The 17,068-nt window shown below is 35.7% G+C and overlaps 1 protein-coding gene across 18 annotated transcripts in view; it reads right to left on the bottom strand.

The window, feature by feature from the left end:
* Nucleotides 1–17,068, bottom strand: part of PAM (peptidylglycine alpha-amidating monooxygenase) — a 278,511-nt gene that overhangs the window by 84,232 nt on the left and 177,211 nt on the right. The window lies entirely within an intron of this gene.

Genomic DNA, 17,068 nt, shown 5'->3' with positions numbered 1-17,068 from the left:
AGCATATTTCAGCCTCAGTGTTTGGTGTGAAGATTATGACCTCCAACACGATCCTTGCCACAGTGATGCATTATTATTTCCATAACCTCTATGCTGATCTTACTTCTATGAACTCAGAAACTTCAGCTAGTTTTGCATATTTCCCTGATGATTTGCAGTGTGCTCTGACTTTGCCCTTCTGTTGTAATACAGTGCTTGGGCCACAAGATATGAAACCTCCTAAGAATTAATTCATTTCAATTCACTAGGCTATATATAAAATCTGTCTCTGACTGCATCATCATAAAAGCACTTGACACTTAAAACGTTTATTGCAATAAAAAATTGATGCTTCTGCTAATATTTTACTACATAAAATGAAAAAACAATCAGTACTGAGAGAGTTAAGAACTGTACAGAAAATGAACTCAGAATATCAAAATCATATATCCTGGCTGAAAAAGCCAGCTGGATAGACTTATTTTGTGACTAGAATAAATGTAAAAAGGAGAAAGGAGAGAAGAATTGATAGCAAAGTTAACTCAGAGTCGAGGACCACAGAAATGGAATACTGCTGCTTAAAAAACAGATGGGAACTGCCGTGAGTCAAAGAACTAAAATAATCAAATAAGAGGATTGAATTTGAAGGAAAGGCAGAAAGGAAGCAAAATATATTTATACATATTTCTGTATTTTTTACATATATTTAGTTTATAGTTTATATAAGCTATATGAACTACAGATTTACATTTCAACATAAATATTGAATTTATATTTCAGTATTAATATTGCACATTTCCACATGCCAGATTTGTCAGGTAGAAGGTATGGGATTCATTTGTATTTTTCAATCTTACAGAATTATTTGATTATAGGATAGTGTCTTACAGGACCATCATCAGTTTTCAACTAGGTGCTCACTGAGTTCCTTTGTTGAAGAGAAGTAAAATCTAGGTATTCAATACTCAGTAGATTAGCACTAGTGATCCATATTTATACCAGTAAGAAACTCTAAGTAGTCTACAATTGAGATAACTTAAGTAAAGAACTTAGCACTCTATTTAGAGCATAGGAAAAATTCACTAAATGCTTAGTTATTATTATTCCATTGGTAGATTTCAAAAAAAAAATCAGCACATGAATATTTTATTTTCAAGAAATGTATTTTCACAGTTTTGAGTGTGAAATTTCTTTAATGAAAGAAACTGAAGCACATCAAATTTCTCCAAGTAATAACACAGGACCAGAAAAAAGCAGGAAAAACATGGGAACATTAAAAGGGTAAAATAGTTTAAAAAAAGAAATTAGAATTGAAATTTGGTATGTTGAAGATATTGTGCAAAACATGTTCTCAGAAGGGTCTGAACTAGGTAGATACAGAATAAAATCATAAGTGAAGCAAAGAAATTTTAGTAAGATAAATACCATGGTCTGGCTAAAATGAAATTCTTAAATTAGAGGCCATGGGACCGTGAGGAAGTTGATAATGTTTCCGGTCCTTCCATGACTTTTAGTAACAATGCACTCCTTGACCAGACCCAAGACAACCTGGTTGTTTTTCTGAGTATTGGGCTTGAAGTCAGTTCAACGGGATCCTAGGTTTGCAGAAAAGATAGTGAGATCATTTTTGTGTTGATATCGAAATTATTCTTTCAATGTACATTCACTTATTCTATACAACATTATCATGCAAAAGTCCTAACAGCTGTTCTTTTAAGGTGGTTTCATTTATTCTTATTTTAGTTTTATTATTCCAAAGTAAATATTCTTTCTTTCATTGGGTTGGGCTCCAGGTTAACTCTCTCTCAAAGGTACACAGGTAAATACTTGGCCTTTAGCTACTAATGTCCTGTATTTACAGAGAATTGAACCCCAAGACATCCCTGTTAAAAAGATGTTTCATAGTGATTGTTCTCTTGCAGTAAAAATAATTTTAGTGTAAGGGGTCTTAAGATATGGAGATGAAACTTCATTCACTAGATAGGTATAAGGTAAAACTGAGAGGGATATTTCATTATGTCATTATATTCCATTATAATGTCATATGCATGTAGAAGAAGCTTTTGTAATGTTGAAGATATTTACAGTGGAAAAGTTGAAATAATAATTTTTAAAAAGAAATGTAAAATAGCCATGTCTGATAATGCCTTAGAGGCACATCACAACATAGGACAGTATTGCAGTGCTGGTGGTCGGGTGGTAAGACTTCCAAAGAGTAGTCTGATAATGAAAGAAATGAGTATTTCCAGATACTGGATGAGACTTCAAAATAGCATTCATTCAGAATCTAATTTTAAGGAAGATGAAACTGAATGACTACTTCACAAGGGTCTGAGCTTGCCTTTGAGAAATTGCTTTCCTCTGCTCAGGCAGAGATGTATAACCACACTGAAGTATTTTATCAGATACGCAGACTCATAGAATCTCAGAACCGAAAAGAAAACCAGACATGATGGAGTTCAAATCTTACACTTTATGGATAGGAAAAAGAGGTCACAGAGATTAAGTGTGTTGCCTCTTAAGGTAATTCAGCTAATTGGTGACACATCTGAGTGTCAAATATAATTCTCTAATATTAATGTTTAATGAATGCTATTTACTAGGAAAAAAAGGCAAAAATAAAAAATAAGGGTTCCATCTCTTAGAGATTTCCAAGGTTCAAATACCTTGGAAGCTAAGATAAAGGAATTAAGCAAGAATAGATAAGTAACCAGTGGTACTTAAGGACATACACTTAAGTAGGAAGCTCAATTCTCTTAATGGGAGGTGAATGCATGGGATATGAGGTTATCCATCCCAAACTATTTAGCTTGCTTTTCTCATAATAGCTTGTAGTTCCTGCTTGGATTCATAGCTAAGTAGTAAAGTATGTGGAATAATGTATGATAATAACCTACTATATCTTATGTTCTTAGATGATCTTAGATGGTTCTGTTGGTCTCTCCTAATTTTTCCTCTAGAGATAGTGCTCTATACTTTATGAGTTCATCTTGTCCTGGTTGTTTCCTGCTTCAATATAAAGAGAGATTAACCGCTGATCCTGAGGGAACCAATGTATTGTTATAAATGATGTCCTACTAATTGGGAACATCCTTCAGAAAGACATTTGTAGAGTGATTTTCAATTCACCACACTCTCCTAGGAAGATGAAGGTAAAGGTTAGGAGCACACTCATTTCCTACTATTCCAAGCCACCCTTTTGGATAATGGATTTTCTTTAAGGAGGTACTAAAAAGTATGCCTGAAACCACTGCCAAGTCTTAGGAGAAACAAAAAGAAGTAACATCTTCAATAATAAAAATTAGGCGGGGCACAATGGCTCATGCCCATAATCCCAGCACTCTGGAAGACCGAGGCAGGTGAATCACTTGTCCCCAGGAGTTTGAGACCAGCCTGGACAATATGGTGAAACTGTATCTCTACAAAAAAAAAAAAAAAAAAAAAAAAAAAATTAGCCAGGCGTGCTGGCGTGTGACTGTAGCCCCAGCTACTTGTGAGGATTGCTTGTGCCCGGGAGGTCGAGGCTGCAGTAAGCCAAGACCACACCACTGCACTTCAGCCTGGGTGACAGAATGTTTCAAAAAAAAATTTTTTTTTAGGAAATTTGGAAGCAAATAATTCTAAACTGCATCATATCTTCCCACCCTCCCAGAGTGTTCTGAACTAATTTAAAGGCCACCTTCTCTACATTCTCTGTCTTGAAACTACAAACAAAAATGAATCAAGGGCATCATTTTTATATTATCAGTAAATGCAAATGACTTTGCAATAATACACATACATAGATGTTGTAATAACTATTTGACTATTAAGCTGTTTTGATCTTTACCTTATGGTTCTTTCTAAATTAGTAACATTAAATTACTGGGACAGGATGTTTTGCTGAGACTAAATCATGGCTCCCAAGGTGATCAAGTAGGAGTAGGAGATTATTTGGGGATTAATTTCTAAAGTTGAGGGAAATTTCATATAATTATAATTACTTTGAAAATCCCTTAGGAGAATAAAGACTGAGGTCTCCTAATAGATCCAACACAGCCAGTTTCCTTAGCATTGGAACAGATCACTGTCAGTTGTGTCAGTTGGGCCATGTTGTTTTTTTAAAAAGATATTTCTATACAGTTGGGCTGTGTTATATAAAAAAGGTCATTTCTGTGCAACTGAAACTCTGCTGCAGAGGGATGGGACATATGTATGAGAGGCAAATAAAAAATGAACCCAACTGAGGGAACAGCGGATCCAGATCTTGTGTTCACTTTGGGCTCTATTAGAGGTGATGAATGAAACTCCAGTTTTAATGAAGCTAAGACACAGCTCCTTTTTTTTTTTGTACTATCTGGATTAGAAATGCAGGTACTTGGGGGAGGGGGGAGGGGGGAGGGATTGCATTGGGAGTTATACCTGATGTAAATGACGAGTTGATGGGTGCAGCACACCAACAAGGCACAAGTATACATATGTAACAAACCTGCACGTTATGCACATGTACCCTACAACTTAAAGTATAATAATAATAAATAAATTAAAAAAAAAAAAAAAAAGAAATGCAGGTACTAAAGTCAGTTAACACTACTCAAAAAATGGTGGTCATCCAAATGAACCAGAAAATTCATATATTAAAGTTTTTTTAATTAGTTCCTTTAAAACAAAATCTGAGTACCAGATTGTTTTTAATTAGTTCCTTCAAAACAAAATCTGAGTTACCAGTCCTGAGCATCAGGACTCCCCAGTTACAGATACATCGAGATAAAAAAGTCTCCATTCAAAAGCATAAACACTTTAAGCTGTCATTGCAAATGTGTATCTGCTTAGAAAAATATAACTGAAATAGGGGCACTGTTAATACATTATACCAGCTACACCGAGGTTTTCCTGGAGGCTGCTGAAAGCTGGGTTAGCAGACAAGCTTCAGTGCTAAATAAACCAGCACGACGGGAAAAAAAATCTTCAAAAATAATTCCTTTTGAAACTGTCACTGCATTGAGTTAGCCTCTTTTGATTTTGTATTCACTGCTATGGGACTAGAAATTACTAGTTTCCATTTGCCTTGTGGCAAGGAAGAGAAAATGCATTTACCCATCCTGCAAGATGACGACTTTCACAAATGATGGACTGTGCTGTTCCCAAAAGAGATCAGAATGGAAGGCAGGAAGGCAGGCACTACAACCGCTTTTATAATAGCTCTGTATGTGGAGGATGTTATGGCACAACTAATGTAAAAGCACTTTCCTGTTTCCATCTCTTATGAATGCAGAAAATGTGAGTCTACAGTGAAGTTATGATTTATACTATTTCATCTCTCACAATTATGAACCTGCTCCAGAGGCATCCTTCCAAGAAAGTCAAATTAAAAGATAAAACCCACCAATCCTCGATAAATAAAGTTATTTTTTAGAGGTATGGTGCTAAGTTTCAAAATTATTGATTGGCTTTAGAACTCTTTATGGAACTCTGATACAGAGAAAAGTGCACAAATCAGAAAGTACAGATCCAGGAAACTTAAAAAACTAACACATCCATGTAACCAGCACCCCAAAATCCTCCACTCACATCCCCTTCCTGAGGCATTACATTTTAAACCTTTATATTTACGTACATACCATATTTAAACATTTATTTGTCTTTCTGAAAGAGGTGTCTTTTGGCCAAAACCAAAAGACACATTTAACTAACTTGTTCACTTGCTTCATGGGCTTTGGTTGGGCAGTTTTAAATATTACACTTGGTTACCAAGAAATACTTACTTTTTTATTTCCTCTTTCTTCTGGTCAAAAGGCCTACTAACTACTTTTCATTTTCTTACCTCTGTTTTATTTATATATATATATAGCATTATAGATTATAAAATATATATAGCATTATACACACACACACACACACACACTTTAAATGATAATCTCAATTTCCTCTTGCATTGTCCCAATTATTATCTGTTTTTCCCCGAGTCCAGAATGTAGCTGCAAAAGTCTAGAAACCATAAACAAAGTACTAGTTAAAATAAACCATGTAATGAAAAGGGATTGAAGAGCTTTGATTTTTAAAAGTCCTTTTAAATACAATTTAAAATATAAAGCTGAAAACTATTTCTCATATAAAATTATTACAAATTTTTGATAGTCTTGAGGGTGTTTTCATATATATGTGTGTGTATATACATATATAAAAGGTTTCCTTTCATTCCCATTGGAATTCTCAACTATTTTGTGCAACAATGTGTAGTCCCTCTTTTGTTTTACTTAAACCTCTAAAGACTCATGATAAACCAAGGAAGGGTAACCTGGCAGGAAAACTAACCCATTTTGTTGGGAACACAGAAAGTTTATATTCTGCAAAAGCTATAATTTAATTGGCATAAATATATTTTTTAAGGTCAACCTAAAATCAGTATCTACATTTTCAACCCAATCATCTTAATCTACTTAAAATACTATTCTGTATTGCGTTTTGGTTCTTTGGTGAAAAAATAAATCCAAAATATCTAATTTACATATAATTATGTATGCATGTAGTCCCTGGTATTAATTAGGGAATACACTTTGAACATTATACCTCATACATTTGATTTAGTATTAATTTTTCCATCATTCAATATGTTTATGTAGTAATGTAGCATGAGGATTAAAAAAGTAACATTTATAAGGCACTTCTAAATCGAAAAGTAGTATATAAATGCTAAGTATGATTATTATGTTAATGAAAAAAATACTGAAACCCTTCAGTGACCTGAATTATCTCTCAACATTCCCTTAGAATTTTGCAAGACTTTATACTATAATACAAAGCGTCAGCATAAGAAGGGTCTGTGGCTACTGACCAGATTTTACTTTACTTTCAGTTATTATTTGGGGTACGTCGCAGTTAAATTGTGAAACAAGGATAAGACGTACTTGCAAAGAAATGAGACTCAAAAAGTGTGAGGGAGGATAGATGGTCCCACAAGAAGAAAGAGTTTTGAAAGTTTTTAAAGATGAAAAAAGAATAATTAATATGTAATGAGAAGAAATGGAGATCAGGTGAAGGGTTTACAAACTGGATGAAAAGAATAACGTTTCTATTGGGAGAAATAGAAATAGAAAGGCTAGAAGGTTCTCTTCTGCGTCTAGGGAATGTTTGATTTTATTTTGCTAATAGAATATTCTATCAATATTATTAAACATATTTGAATGGTTTTCATCAAATACTTTTTTAGGTAATGTATCTGTTTAGGGTATCCTTTCCGTTTTACAAGTAAAAACAGTTAATTAACATAAAAGGAATTAGTACTAAACGGGAAATGGAATGTGCAAGTCCTAGCACTTCTCTCTAATGACTTCCTTCTTTTCCCAGAATTCCTAGAACATACTAAACAAACATGTCAGGGCCATGAAGAGAGCAGTGGGGAACAACGTGAAAGGCAGGAAGCCTATGGGAGTGGGAGTGATCAGTGAAAAACCAACCTCCGCTACTGTTGTGAGCACCCTGAACTAAATTTCACTGAAACAGAATTATGTAGCTCCTAATTTTAGTCTGTGCCAGTGGGCAAGTGACTTTTTTATTTCTCCTCTTAATTTAATTGGGTTAAAAATTTAAAGCTATTTGCCATTAATTCAAATGGAATTAATTAGATGATGACTATGTAGCTCTGACCAGCTTTTAAAAATGAGTTAATAATTATGAGTGATTAAAAAAACATGAGTTGCAAAGGCATCAATAAAGATAAAGCATAAGGATTTCTCAAAAAACTAGAAGAACGAAATGTAAATCTGAAAAGCTAAATTGCATGTAGGAAAGCTTTTCTTTTCCCAAAAAAGACATCACTTACGCTAAATACTATATTGTTCAATGTTGAATTACTTTTTAAAAAATCCATATTTTAAGGGATAAAAAACCTTCTGAATATATTCTTTAAAAAAGAAGTATAACTGCAGTGCTTTACATATCTTCTCATAACCAAATGAATGAAAATGTAATTTCTGATACATAATGGCCATATTTAGGTATTAAAATAAACAGGTGTCCCATGGAATCAATGAGATGACTAAGGATCATTTGTCTTCCATACTAAAGATGATTAACAAAGTTGAAATGCAGCAAGCTAGAGAATCAGAGAGCTCACAGTTATGTGAAGAGACTGGCAAGAGAAAAAAGTATTGCAGGATAATAGGCTTCCTTTAGATCATTTGGGAGGTATTAAATAGTCCTGAAATCATTCACATGACTCACATCAAGCTGCTTGTGTATAATGAAGGTTAGAGAAGAACATGAAGAATATCCGATTACAATTCTGAAATCAGTGGGATTATCAAGCAGCCTGATTTAGAAATATCTCTACATGATAAAGGAAATGGATTACTTCAGACATGAAAATGAAAAGGCATAAATGAGATGAAGTAAACCACTCTGATCTTTATTAATATTAATTTTACTGAGCACCAGTTCATTCCACTTCATAACTATGGCTCAAAAGACTTTTAAAAACAGTGACTCTATTACTGGTTTTATATAGTTAGAGCATGAACTTTGTTACATACACAAACTAGAAATCCAATACGAATTAAATTGTTTTGGTTTTAAATAGCACTGGACTACCTTAGGCAAGTCATGCAACCTTTCTGAGCATCAATCTTCATTTCTGTAAAACGGAAGGGTGAGGCCTGATGATCCCTTTTAGTTAGACTGTTCTCATTCTGTCACCCTGAACTCTGTTCTCTGTCTCTGATTTTAAAAACAAGTGCTTTATAAACAAATTAGTACATGACACATAACATCCTTTTCAGAAGAAGAAAACAAAAAGTCATGCTTTCCTGTTCCACAGTGCCTTCTCAGCCCATTTCAACCTCTTCTCCTTAACTGAAAAGGCCATGGCGTTTCGTGCAGGTTGAATGCTACCTTCTTGCCAATCATTTCTCTTTTCAGAGTTGGTTTCATCGACCTCTTCCTTTCCCTTTCTAGTGTCTGTCACCACATATATCCCACTTAAAAATAAAAATGTAGAAAAATGAAGGAATATAAATTATTTTGGCCCATTCTTCAAAAATATATATCTAGATCAAGTGTGAAGAAGGAACATTTTTGCCCCTGTATATGGGGAGGGGAATCTCTAAGAATGTCATATATGCATTGTAAGTAGCTTCTATTAAAGAATTTTAAAATCCAAATGCCAAATTTTGTGAAAAAGTTAAGAAAATAAACTCCTCTTCGAATTTCTAAATGAAATACAGTGCTAGAAGAACTAGACAGTAATTAAATGCATTTTCTTCTTTCAAAGCTCCCCTTTTCTTAAGAGAATTGAGATTTAATTGAACTTATTTTGGTAAATGCAAATTATTCTGCTCATGTCCTAGGCCCCAGGAGATTGCCCTGACATACCTGTTGTATAGGAAAAAAAATGCAGGAGTGACTCTAATCCTTACTAGGAAAATCTGAGTGCCAGTTGTCAAAGTTTAGTTTGCATAAAAATCAATGAGGCAGCTTGTTAAAATTTCAGAATCCTGGGCCCAGTGATATTCTAGTAATACACTAGCTCTGTGAAAAATAATACACACTACTCGTGTGTATATATGTTTATTACAGTTTTTACTGGCAAAAATGTGCAGCAAACAATTTATAAATAATAATAAAATATACAATACTTTTCATTATTAACTTCGTATAAGCAGTTGACTCTCACACAATTCTTTTCTTGACTTTTGCTCTACTTTTTAGATGGTTGTAATCGCCCACTGATGGTTGTAATTGCCATGAAGTAGTTCAGACAAGAATTCTTGTTAATATTTTTGTTTAGTGAAACAACAAAGACATATGTTGGAACTGCACTTGCACATTAAGGATGTCAGCAAAATCTTTGGTGTAATGGATAATAGTGTGCAAATCCTGGAAGAGTATGTCCTAAATTTTGGGGGGCATTCACAGTAATCTACATTGCCAACATCCTCTCCATCATTTTCTCAGATCTAGACAGCCAGCAAAATAATAGATAGAACTTAGACTTGCACTATTTGTGAATTTCCATGGTGTAAATTTTTCCACCACAGCTGATTTCAATGTAAATTTTCCCACCACAGTCAATTTCAAACTACCAACATGACATCACTGCTTTAGGAAGAAATTAGCAGTAAAATAACACTTTGTAGTATTTCTACCACACAGATACAACAGGTGCAAATACCCTCAAGAGCACAGATAATAGTAAAATATAGTAAAATAATTAGGAAATAAAGATTTCTGAGTATTTCTTGCCTTTATTTTTAATGATCGCTATATTTAACAATCAGCTTACAAAAACACTGCAAATTACCAATTGGCTCTTGTGAGCCTATCTGAGCCAGCTCAGGCTGCCTATGCTCTACCTTCTGTGCATCTGATTCAGTAGGCCTAGTTTGAACTAGGAACTTTCATTTTAAAAAGTAGCCCAAGGACAGTCTGGTGCAGACAGTCCTCTGATTAGATTTTGAGAAATCCTGATCTAGACTATATAACTTTAGAGGTAATTCTAATAATACTAAGATCTTCCAGTTAATTCTTATCTTTTAAATGAAACATTATAAGGAGTCTGTTTGTTTAAGTAAACACTGAGGAAAATTTTTTAAGTGTGAAAACATCTAGTGCAGGCAAGGTTATGGGACTTGCTCATTCACTGTGGATTGTAAATTGGAAAAACTATAAAGCAATTTGGTGGAATCTGTTAGGGTTTAAACACTCCATGACCCCAAAATCTCATTTCTAGGTATCTACCCTGCAGTAGCAATACATGGTTACCTAAAACATTTCTAACATTGCTTATAATAGCAAAAAACTCGCAGCATCTTTAATAGACAATAAGATACATACATTAGAGTATATCTACAAAAAAGAATACTAGGCAGCCTTTATAAATCATGGAAGAGATTTACATGTGCTGCCTTAGAAATATGTCCAGGGTACACTGTTAAGTGAAAAGCAACAACAACAGATGCAGATCTGTGGGAAATGTGATCTAATTCTTGTCCAAAAAAAAGAAAAAAGTACATATACACATATCTGATACATTAGTTTATCATCCACATATGGAAATGCTGAGATAAGCTAATGAAAAGTTGGCAGATATAAGCAATAGCTACCTGGAGTTGGGGTGGGGAGGAGTTAGGTGAGAAAGGGAGGTGTGATTGAAGAGGGTTTTATCTTTTTTTTCCAATAGTAGGGGTATTACAAATGATTTTCAACTTTTCTTTTTAATAATTTTCTATATTTTCCAAAAGAGGAAAAATAAAGTTCAGAAGAGAAGATTCTTTTAAAGGGAAAATGTGCAGATATATCCAGAGTCCTCCAATCCCTTTTAGTATTTTAACTGAAAACTCAAATATGAAGAAATAATTTCTTTGTTTTAATACCAGAATTTATTGCAATTCTGAAGTCTAAACAGCTTTGGAAGCCTAAAGTTTTTTCATAAAGTTTTGGCAGCAAAATCTGACTTGAATGAATGTGATGATATTTATGTTTTATTCTTTTTTGTGTGAATATTTAAACGTTTGTTATGGAAACATTAGTGTATCTAATTAGGGATGGTACCCCAGATTCACAAAGGTGATAGAGTACATGACTTATTCAGTTTAATACCTTTCAAAAATGTTAAAACCTCCTAATTCCAGACCACATCTGCCCCCAAGCATTTGGATAAAGGTTTGTGTCCCTATCCCCATCAAGGCACACTAGAGAAAATGGAAATGGGAGTTAGGGAGAGAAGAAAGGAGAGTTGGCAGATGACATGAGTACCAGAGCCTTGAGTATAAAGAAGGAAAACTGAGGTAAAAGTGTACCCTTCCTGGAACCATATTTCTGACACATTTCTGGATCTACCAGGGATGAGGCTTGTTTCAGCAGGGCTGCTATCCCTGGAACTGAGAACTTGGAAACACGATATGTGTTCTGGAATGAAAGATCATGAAAAGAACTAACATTAAGGTCTATTCTGGAAAGGGGAATCAGATTGATGGATGATGTACATGCCAGGGTCCTATTCAGGGAAGGCCAGGATGAGTGCTTGGATGGTGCTATTTATGTCTCCCTTCTAGTGCAGAGACCCAGTGGCTTTGGGGTGTCTATGTAAGCTGAGGTTGGAGAAGCAGTAACCATACCCTCCCTCCCATATTTGCAATTTCAAAGGAGATTCTTAAATATGGAAGGTAATCCGAAATACTTTAATATGCATAGGCTTAAATAATCTGGCCCATAGCATTGTGCACTTTGCAGTAGAGTGAGTAAAAGCAGGATTAATGTATTTCACTGGAAAGCATGTAGGATGAAGCTACTTGCGCAGATTGAGAGAAGACAACAGGGAAAGCAACAGGGAGCAATCTTTGACCCAGTTTCCCACTCTCTCTCCAATTAGGTATCAGGAAGTCAGGAGCACTGTAATGCTTACACTGAAGTCAGAACAACCCGCTTTATAGTGGAATGAAATAATTTTAAGCACAGTTACCTTGCCACTGATCTCTGCTCCATCTTGTTCAAAATGCATTAGCAAGGGATTTTTCCTGCGCTCACAATTTCAAAGCTTTTCCTAATAGCTTCCTGGCAGTAGTCTTCTAAGAGGTAGAGATACAGCTGGAGTCACAGAGGAATCAGAATTCCTCTGGAGTCCTCTGTTTTCTCTTCCTCCTGCCATGATTACCATTCCTGCCTCTTCACTCTACTACTCTTTCAGTTGTAGTTAAATAGGAACCTTTTGTGGGTGTATATGTGTATTTGTGTGAATACAGATGCACACCCTTTGTTCAGGAACATCCACCTGTCTGGATCTAAGCTATACAGAAACCACACCCGAGTGGACCACAGCCAGCATGGAATAATGCAAGAGGGCAAGGAAAAATCAAATCTGATGGTCACAAAGTCCAGGCTGCAGTGTTCCCATGTTTTTATTTTATTTTTTAATCCCCATTTTCCAGATGATCATGTTTTTATTTAAAAAGTTCCCCATAAGGGCTGCAAGCCAAAGTCTATTTATGCTCACTGATAATATGAAACTCATCTAGATTCCATATCTAACACATAAATTTAGAACAGGAAGAAGGGTGCTTATATGATATCAATCTGGTAACTTGAAACATCTACACTAGGTGTGATCTTGCCTGCTTTCCAATCCCCTCTCATGGCACTTACTTTGTACTGGCTCACATTATTATTATTTTTTTCTTTTTTTTTTTAATTATACTTTAAGTTCTACAGTACATGTGCACAACGTGCAGGTTTGTTACATATGTATACTTGTGCCATGTTGGTGTGCTGCACCTATCAACTCGTCAGCACTCATCAACTTGTCATTTACATCAGGTATAACTCCCAATGCCATCCCTCCCCCCTCCCCCCTCCCCATAATAGGCCCCGGTGTGTGATGTTCCCCTTCCAGAGTCCAAGTGCTCTCACTGTTCAATTCCCACCTATGAGTGAGAACATGCAGTGCTTAGTTTTCTGTTCTTGCAATAGTTTGCTGAGAATGATGGTTTCAGCTGCATCTGTGTCCCTACAAAGGACACGAACTCATCCTTTTTTATGGCTGCATAGTATTCCATGGTGTATATGTGCCACATTTTCTTAATCCAGTCTGTCACTGATGGACATTTGGGTTGATTCCAAGTCTTTACTATTGTGAATAGTGACTGGCTCACATTATTACAGTTATTGTTTTAAGTATACTTATGCTTACTGGACAGGGAACTCTATGAGGGCAGACTTTTGTTCTTACTCATATTTTCCTCCATGTAGTGCATCATGTGAATTGAAATGAGTTGCAATGGTAGCTTGACAACAAAGGGAGCTACAGAAAATATAGAAGAGCAGATAGGAGATGGAAATAAGCCCAGTTACATAGAAAAACTCTACGTACTCCTAAAAACTGGAAAGAAATCGTAGCACAATTGTTAATATTCACTAGGATATCTCAAAGTTATGAAGAAAAGGGAGAAGGGGATAAGGAGAACTAACATTCATTGCCAATCTGCTGTGTCAGGCACAGCTGTAGGTATTTAACATATACCATCTAATTTAACTTCCTAAGACACATAAATACTCTATTATTTATTTATTTATTTATTTATTTATTTATTTATTTGAGATGGAGTCTTACTCTATCACCCAGGCTAGACTGCAGTCGTGTGATGGCTCACTGCAACCTCTGCCTCCCGGGTTCAAGCGATTTTCCTGCCTCTGTCTCTCTAGTAGCTGGGATTACAGGCACACACCACGACAGCTGGCTAATTTTTATACTTTTAGTAGAGACGGGGTTTCACCATGTTGGCCAGGCTAGTCTTGAACTCCTGACCTCCGGTGATCTGCCTGCTTCGGTCTCCCAAAGTGCTGAGATTACAGGCGTGAGCCACTGTGACCAGCAAAGACACATAATATATTCTAAAATGATTTCTATCCAAGATGTTTTACCATTATAGTACTTAAAGGGTTAACACCTTAGCATTCTGGAAAATGTGGCTATTGAAAACAATCATCCTCTGAAGGTTCTAACTAGAACTTTATGATCTGATTTTACTAATATAATCCCCAAAGTTGGGAGACTAAACTTCTTAGAGCTTACATAAAGGAAAGTTGAAAATAGGATCTCCAGGCTGTATTCATTTAATTTAGAATGTAAATATTAAACACCCACTCTAAGGAAAGTGAAACTTTTGGCTATACTTCCAGGAACATTTAGCAATATACAAAATGCAGGTGTACATACAGGGCTGTGAGGAAGGCATGGAAACAAGCCCAGAGAGAGACAGAGAGAGAGAGAGAGAGAGAGAGAGAGAGAGAGAGAGAGAGAGACAGAGAGAGAGAGAGAGAGAGAGTGTGTGTGTGTGTGTGTGTGTGTGGTTTGTTGTTAATAACATCTGCTAGCTTTCCCATATGCACCCAAGAGCTTAATGACAGTAAGTGGAGTATAGTTTGGAAATCTTGCCAATCCAAAGACAATCATGGCTATACATTTGGGAAGAGACCCTGACCTTCATTCTAAGAATATCAGTTCCAACTTCAATAGGTTAGTGCACAGGATCTTCAATTTGAGAAATGAGTTATTGGTGGAGACTAGTAAGCTAATGCCAGAAATTCTGAAAATGAGAGGAGAGTTTTCTTAAGATTCTCCTAGGCCAAAACATCTAGAAGAAATGCGGCAGCATTCAGCAACAATCTCAGGATAATTTTCGCTTCGGAACAAGACTTTGCTGAAAAAACTGGTCAAAAAAAAAAAAAAAAAAAAATAGGGAGAGTGAAACCTGGAGGAATCCCCAGTTCTCACTATTCTGACTTCCTTAAGGGCAGGAAGTTGGTCTTCCAGTTTATCTTTGTATAGCTGAACTATGAATAATAAAAACTGCTGTGGAGAACACGAAACACAGCTTAACTAGGAAACTTCTACTGGCAACGTGACACACTCAAACAGTTCTGTGTCTAAAAATAATGAGAAACTACAATATCTTTGAAAAGTAACCACATCCTTTTCATATTATGGGTAACGAGAAAAAAGATTGTATTTAGGGAAATTTATCCTTTCATGCGGACTATAATGATAATAGCTAACATTTATTGACTACTTAACCAGGTACCTTTATTTATATAATGGTATGGTACATTTATGATACCACTATGATACCATTTTACAGATAAGGAGAGCAAAGAGAGGTTTAGAAGCTCAGTGAGGGTAATCAAACTAGGATGTGCCATTACCAGTCTGCCTGGACTTAAAGTTTGGTCACCAAACTTGGTACCATACTGTCACCTACATGGGACATTCATTTCCAATTAGAATACATTCTATTTCCTATGGAATATTAAGTTTTAGAAAATTTAAAAGTCTATACATTAAAAAATCATTCTGGCCTTCCTAAGCTGCAATCCTAGCTCACTCTGGCCACCTACAGCCCCATACTTTCTTCATAAGGCTAGTAGCTTTTCCATGCACTCAAGCCCAAGACTGAGCAGCATTAGGAAATGAAAATCCAATCAGGTTACTGCTTGACTGAAGAGCATTCTGAGTGCTTTAGGAATCAAGTCCTAGCAAGGATCTTTATGGCTTGCTCCCCACCTTTCACCTCTCTTCTAATTTCTTGCCACTTTTCCCTATGCATTTCACATTACAGTAATGTCAGATGACCCAAAGTTCTTTGTGTCTAAGATGCTGTTTCACTCTCGTATCTCTGCATCTGCTTTTACCTTTGTCTGGAACCTGTCTTCCCTCCTACTCTGACCTGGGAGCTCCTGATCACCCTTCCATACCCTGCTCTGGGTCCAACTTCTGGAAAGCCTTTTCCAGACTTCATACCTCTCCACTTTCAGGTAGACTTGTATGCTCCTGTCTCTCTGCAGACTTCAGATCCAGTATGCATTATTACTATTGCCTATGAACACACTCCTTTTGTGCTTGTCTCACCTACTAAAATACATTAAACTCCTACAGGCAGGAAGATTAGTATACCCAGCACTAGTATAGGCTTGACACTATGATTGATATGGCATTTAATATAGTTGATTGCTTTTAAAGGATTATTTTACAGCCTCACATTCTGTGTAATTTCTAAAACGCCAAACAAACAAAAATAGTAAAGCAAACATTTTATGTAATCCCATAGACTCACTCTAAAATCACAGCCAATCTTTTCCTACTAAGGAAGACCACAGTCTAAAACAGGGATGCTCCAATCTTTTGGCTTTCTTGGGCCACATTGGAAGAATTGTCTTGGGTCACACATAAAATACACTAACACTAACAATAGCTGATGAGCTTAAAAAAAAAAAAAAAACCAAAAATCTCACAATATTTTAAGAAAGTTTATGAATTTGTGTTGGGCTGCATTCAAAGCTGTCCTGTGGCTTGCAGCTTGGACAAGCTTGATCTAAAACATGCCCAGGTATGGCTTCAGGTTATGCTCTCTCTGATACGCTCCCACATTCCCACAACTTCTAGAAGATATTTTGCCTTCATTTCTGGTGCTTTATTAAAGAAAGGTCCTGAGTTTCTCAATTCTCTAAAACATTCCCTGTGTGGAAAAATATTCATACCCTTAAGCCAAATATTTCCCCACTTTTCAGTAGACTATAATAATTTCCTAGTAGTGTTACTCTGCTTCAGATTTACAATTTATAT

Source organism: Macaca fascicularis, chromosome 6 (assembly GCF_037993035.2).
Source record: "Macaca fascicularis isolate 582-1 chromosome 6, T2T-MFA8v1.1".
Classification (NCBI taxonomy): domain Eukaryota; kingdom Metazoa; phylum Chordata; class Mammalia; order Primates; family Cercopithecidae; genus Macaca; species Macaca fascicularis.
This window is presented reverse-complemented; position numbering and strand designations above follow the sequence as displayed.